At 40.7% G+C, this 6217-nt stretch overlaps 1 long non-coding RNA gene across 1 annotated transcript; it reads left to right on the plus strand.

The window, feature by feature from the left end:
- Positions 1-163: 163 nt before the first annotated feature.
- LOC134444019 (uncharacterized) lies at positions 164-5625 on the plus strand. Its single transcript, XR_010033836.1, has 3 exons — positions 164-576; positions 3383-3463; positions 5440-5625. It is a non-coding gene; the product is annotated as an uncharacterized LOC134444019 (long non-coding RNA).
- Positions 5626-6217: the final 592 nt, after the last annotated feature.

The following is a 6217-nucleotide window of genomic DNA, read 5'->3' on the forward strand; positions in this document are numbered from 1 at the left end:
ACACACACACCAAAATATAAAGTGTTCAGTGTCCACAGTGTTCACATGTGCCTTAGCTGAGTGGCTTACGGAAGGAAAATATACTGCAATATACTACAATTTATACTGCAATACATTAGAAAATATATCACAATATATCACAAACACGCTCATATATTTGAAAATATATAGCAATATATTATTGAACATCATATTACTATATATTGATCAATATATTTTAAAATATATGGCTGGCAAAACAAAACTGTATTCCACTATTCAGTCTGTATTTCTTGATGTTTTTAGTTCAGCAAGCACATTTTGCACGACATTGGACATTTACTCGACATTATAAAGTCATTTTAGGTGGACCATATATGGCCATATATAATAATATATTGATCAATATACAGGAGTCTCTGATTGAATCATCTCAGCTCTCATATCACGTATGACGCGCCTACGTCACGTCGTCTCAACCTGAAGCTAAAGTGGCGAGAGAGCCGTCTCGGCTCGAGCGCGGTCCGGATTTTAGCTCCACACTGTCGCCAGCCAGACTCCCCACCACAGTGACACAAACCAACCAGCCGCCTCGAGGTAAGTTATAAAGAGTAATTTGTTAACATAAATATACAAGCATATAGTCTGAAACGTCTACAGTGGTTGATGTGCAAAGTTTAGCCAAGTGGTTGTCGAAGTTGGATGTTTGTTCATTTTTTCCCCCAAGGACTAGAAATACGTTATTTTTTTGAATTTCCCGCGCTACCAAGCTATTGTACTACTAGCGATATTTGCGTTGTCGAAATGGTGTGTAGTTCTCATTGACAGTAGGTCTGGTTCTACACATCTTGAAAACGTAAACGTAATACTTGGGTCGATATTATATGGTTGTAGTGGTCAATTTCAGGTGAGCCCACTTTATTTGGCTTGTCAGAGAACGTTAGCAACATCTATCTGGCTAATACTGCTGAGCCCCGTCAGCCTAGAAAGCCAGGCCTCAGTTAATTAGCCGCCTAGCTTACTCGGCTAACGCAAGGGAATCAAAGCAGAAGTGAAGTGCGACAAGATCTAAATGCACATCGCTAACTTGCTTAAAAAATGGGCACTTCAGTAAAGTAAAACGAGGCAATGTCCTGCATTATTTTTGGTAAAGCATAGCTGTTGCTGCTTCGGTTTTCACATTGTGGTAACATCAATAGGTTTTTTTGAGTAACTTGCTCACGAACTAACTGCACTGTACCGTTCTTGTAGAGTTATTGTTAGAGGTTAATGAATAGGCGAGTACATTTAGGGTTTAACCCCAAAAAAATTGATACAAAAGGTTTTTTTATGGATTCTATTACTATTGGACCTGCTAAATGACATACTAAAAATCTAGTAAAATCTGACTTTGGGAAATGAGTTTTTTTCAACATGGCTGCCATAGGCTTATTATAAGGGTCAAGAGACACTCCAGGTGAATAGGCCAAAAAATTTAGCTTGCCGATATCACCATGAAACTTAATCCAGTGATTATTCACATATTTGTGAGAAAAAAATGTATTGCAAGTTTTCTGAAATGTTATGTTTTAATATGGTAATTAGACTATATCTAATTAAATATGCATTAAATTTCAAAATGCAAAACCTCAAAATCTGAAAAAGCCAAGCTCAAAATTACTCTTTTATTTTGTTTCTAGTAAGCCAGAAGATATCTTCAGAAGAGATTATGGACATCTATTTTTGTTTTGTAGTAAATCTAAAAATCTTTGTGCAGACACACCAGCTAGCATTTTTTTCAAAAGATGATTATTTAACATCTCTCTTAGATAAATAATTTAGTTTTATGTGTCTCAAGTTCTTCCAGACATTCTTTGAGTCTGGTGGTATCATTCTTAGCATGTATCAAGGGCAAGGTCAGCTGTCCTCAACTCATAGCCTCTCCACAGAGGTGTCCTAAGGGCTGGTGCTGTGGGACTCCTATTTGCCATGTACACCACATCACTGGGCCATGTTATCTGTTCTCACGGCTTCTCATACTACTGTTACACCGATGAAGCACAGTTACTTTGTGCCAGATGACTCCACGGTCACACACATTTCCGCTTGCCTCTCTGAACTATCCACAAGTATGAAGGAATGCAACCTTCAGTTGAGCCTCGCCCAAATGTACTGCTGGTGATCCCAGCCAAAGATTTAGGTTGCCATGATATCGAGCTCAATATGGATTCTGCTACTGTTGCCTCAAATAAGGCCACAAGAAATCTAGGTGTCATTGTTGATGATCATCTATCATTCTCTGACCACATAGCCTCAGTTTCCCAGTCATGTCCTCTTTTTCATGCCCTAATTGAATACAAGGCCCTGACCCTTGCCTATGAAGCTACAACAGGCCCTACTCTGGCTTACCCAAAAGCTATGCTAAAGCCCTATGTCCTTTCAGGACATTGTCTGTCTCCAGTACCAACCGTTTCACCTTGCCCTCTACTTAGACATGTAGTGGCTCCTGTCTATTCAGTTCAGCTGCTGAAAGACCCAAAATACCTAGTGACACCATGATTCATCACTGATGATGTGCCCTGACAAACAGCACATGGATATTATCATAGCAGTAGTGTCTTTATCCACCCAAACAGCACTACAAACAAACAGATCCTGAAAACGTTAGTTCATGCCAATGTAATTATCATGTAGTAACCTTTATTTAAAAAAACTTTGATCTTGAAAATGACACCTTTCCTGAAGTCAGATTTTCCTAGATTTTTAGTATGTTATTAAGGACACTTAGAGGTAACAAAATCAGTTGAAAAACCTTTTGTATCAATTTTTTTGGGGTTAGGCCTTTTTTTTGCATAGATGTACTCGCCTAGAAGCCTTGTCGTCAAATTGGTGAATTTCAAAACGGTAGCCTACACGTCGTTGTCTTCAGCTACTCTGTGATAGTTCGGAGTTTGCTTTGCTCACAGCAATTGCATTCATTGAGTCATGTTGGTGTTCATGTTTACTCTTAAACGAATGCGCGAGTCATTCTTGTTCATCGGAATTCATTCTCGCCAGTTACATGCATGAGTTTAAGTCTTCCTTCGCTTCATCATCTTCATAAAAGAGTGCCTTCGTGCCAAGAACAGACGTGCAACTGTTAACGATGCTGGCTGCTGCGATTTCAATGTCTTGTCTTCCCTGTTGTCGGGACGAGACACAGAGTGCCACTACGAGTCTACGACGCTCTGCGACTGCGAGCTAGAATGCTGTAGTTCCACCAGTCTACCGAACTTCCCCCCCCCCTCCCCTCCCCCCCCCCTTTAGCTCCCCATTCTGACAATGATATAGAAGTGATGAGCTTGGTGGGTATCCTTGTGCCTATTTAAGGTTAAGTGTGTGAGTGAATGTTAATTTTCTGTTGCTCTTTTAACTTTTTTTGCAGAGGTTGCTGGAGAGGTATGCAGCGATGGTCTGGAGGAAAAAATAGTCACATGGACTGGTGTGCATTCCAGTACTTGAAATGGTAAGCAATACTGTGCCTTTACTATGCTCACTCACTGGTGATCATGCACTAAATGGGGAATACATCTATCTGAACTTTGGGAGGAGGTTCAGACTCCCTTGGTGCAAATATAATCGTTTCAAAAAATCCTTTATACCTCATTCAATCAAGCTACTGAATAAACCGGGAATAAGAGAGATTGAGTGGGACAAAATGGACCTCTGCAGCTAGTGTTGGTACTGCTGGTGGGGATGGAAGCTAGGGTAAAAGTTGGGAGGGGGATATGTAGACATGAATGTATCCCTGTTTTTATTATTTTTATGTTAATTATGGAATGGATGTAACCTAGTTATTTATTGCAGGGTGAAGGTGTGGTTGGTTGTAGGACGGTGTGTGTGTGTGTGTGTGTGTGGGGGGGGTTATGGTCTGGATGGGTCAGGGGCAGTGGGTTAGGACATCCAGATTTAGAGTTTACTTGAGCTACATTATTAACTGCACATTGAATGTGTGAAACTTGCTGATGTAACATGTTACATTCAAGGGTTCATTGGGCTAAATGTGGTTAAAATCATTGACCTGGGTTTACAAAGCTGGGCAATGTTGGGCACTTGTTTCAGACTATTGAAAGGAAGGAGTATGAGAATGTAACACAATGCTTAACATGAAAAATAAAACCCTTCATGAACCAACGGTGTATTTGGCCCCAAACTAGTGGCATACCCTTCAAGTTTCAACTGCACATTGGTCAAACACAATTTCAGCGTTCTGTGCACCTGTTCCATTTTTTCTAACAAGAAGTACACTTGTTACATTACATTTAGCTGACACTTTAATCCAGAGTGACTTGAAAGAGGTCATAGAGCATGAACTACTATTTGGCGGCAAATCACTGCTGAAAACCTGGGTCTGTGAAGGAGGGGAATGGACTTACTTTTCATTGTAGGTGGTGTGGTGTTTTATACTCCCTCTTACCCTCTGGCTTTTCACTTGCTATGTGGACTCTGTATGAGCATTGGTAGTCAGTCAAGAGACAAAATAAATGTTTCCCAAATCATTTACAGGACTTTGGTCCATATATTCTCGCTAGCTTAGCAACATTCTTCCTCTGAGGATATGTAAAACAAAACAAAAAATGAATAATAAGATATTTTACACACCCAGGTCAACAATTTTAAGTGTTACCCCTAAATAGTTGCCTGCCCTTTTAAAGATGCACCGTTTAGGATTGTTCCCAGATTAGTTATTGTGACTATGCTGCTCATTGAAACTACTACTACCTAATGTACTGCACAGCCATGGAGAAGATTAATCTTTCATGATTGAATGGTGTAATATTCCCAGCCATAGTGAATACTCTGTCTGAAATTGATGGTTATGGTAAGCATGTAAGCAGGTGGGGGTTGGGCGTGTCGAGCAATGTTGCCATCGAAACCCAAGTTTTTGTTTGTCCAGTTAAATAGTTGGCGTAAAGGGCAGAATGAATCCTCTTGCATTTCCTCCCGACAATTATATGTTCTCATATACTGTTTTATGGACATGCATGGCTCTGCTGTCAAGTGTTTACCTACAAGTACAATGTTGTAACATAACTCCATGAAATAACTTTCATTTGAAACCTCTCCCACTTGCTACCGCTTCATGGGACAAAGTTCAGTTTTAGTTACAATCCAGTTCCACATATTCCAGGTGACCTGTTTTTACCTGTCCAATTCAGCCTGGTGATTCGATGGTGGAACGATCACATGGTTGAATTAGACAGGTAAAACAAGGCCATTTGGAATGTGTGGCCCTAGATTGTAACTGAAACTGAACTTTTTCCCATCACTACGTTTCATTAGCATATCTTTCAGCCGAGCCCAACTTTCCCGCCCGCTCGCCTCGCTTGTTTACGTCACCAGCCTCTGCTTCCTTGTCGCTTCCCAACGGAAAAAGAAATGGAACGTCTCGCCTGCACAATGGGTTAGAGAGTTAACATTCTTTTTACTTTACTTTTGCAGATGCTGTTGCTCAGGCACATCCAGGTGCGAGGATGGGGGAGATCCGGATGTCGCTAAATAAAAGAATCTGTGAACTGCTTCACCAAGAGAAAAAGAAGTCCATGGACAGGCCTATGAGCCCTCTTGTTGACCTTGAGTGACTGAGGCTGCGGGCGGTCTGCCCCTGAATTCACCTTCACTTTCACTTTTTTTTTTAAATATATCTGAAGGTGTGTGTGTGTGTGTGCGCGCGCGTGCGCGCGGGTGTGTGTGTGTGGGCGCGGGCACGCGTATGTGTTTGTGTGTGTGCGCGTGTGTGTGCACGCGTGCATGTGTGCCAGTGCTTTATGTGAGGTGTTTCGCTTACCGGCCACAGCCACAGTTTTTGTTTTGTTTTCTTTTTGTTTTATTTGGGTTTTTTTTTAAAAAAAATTATTTGGGTTTTTTTTTTTTAGAATATTTCTGCATTTACATTAAGTACAAATTACTGGCCAAAGTGGGAGACTGAAATTGTTACTGGCCACAGGCAAGTTTCACCAGCATTTGGCCTGTTGGCCGGTGTCGTTGTCAAGTCGTTTCCCTGCCTGTCTGCCCCTCTGTCTCTGCATGTGTGAGCGGTGGTGTTAAAGGGTCGGTTGGTTTCATGTTTTTAATAAACCAATGTCAACAGTTGAATGAATTGAATTGATGTTTGGTCTACTTCATAAATGCCTTGTATAAAGTACGTTACAGTATATTGTGTAGTGTAATGCAATACATAAGTCAATATATGATTTAATTAATAAGCCATATACTATGG

Source organism: Engraulis encrasicolus, unplaced genomic scaffold, assembly GCF_034702125.1.
Source record: "Engraulis encrasicolus isolate BLACKSEA-1 unplaced genomic scaffold, IST_EnEncr_1.0 scaffold_431_np1212, whole genome shotgun sequence".
Lineage (NCBI taxonomy): Eukaryota > Metazoa > Chordata > Actinopteri > Clupeiformes > Engraulidae > Engraulis > Engraulis encrasicolus.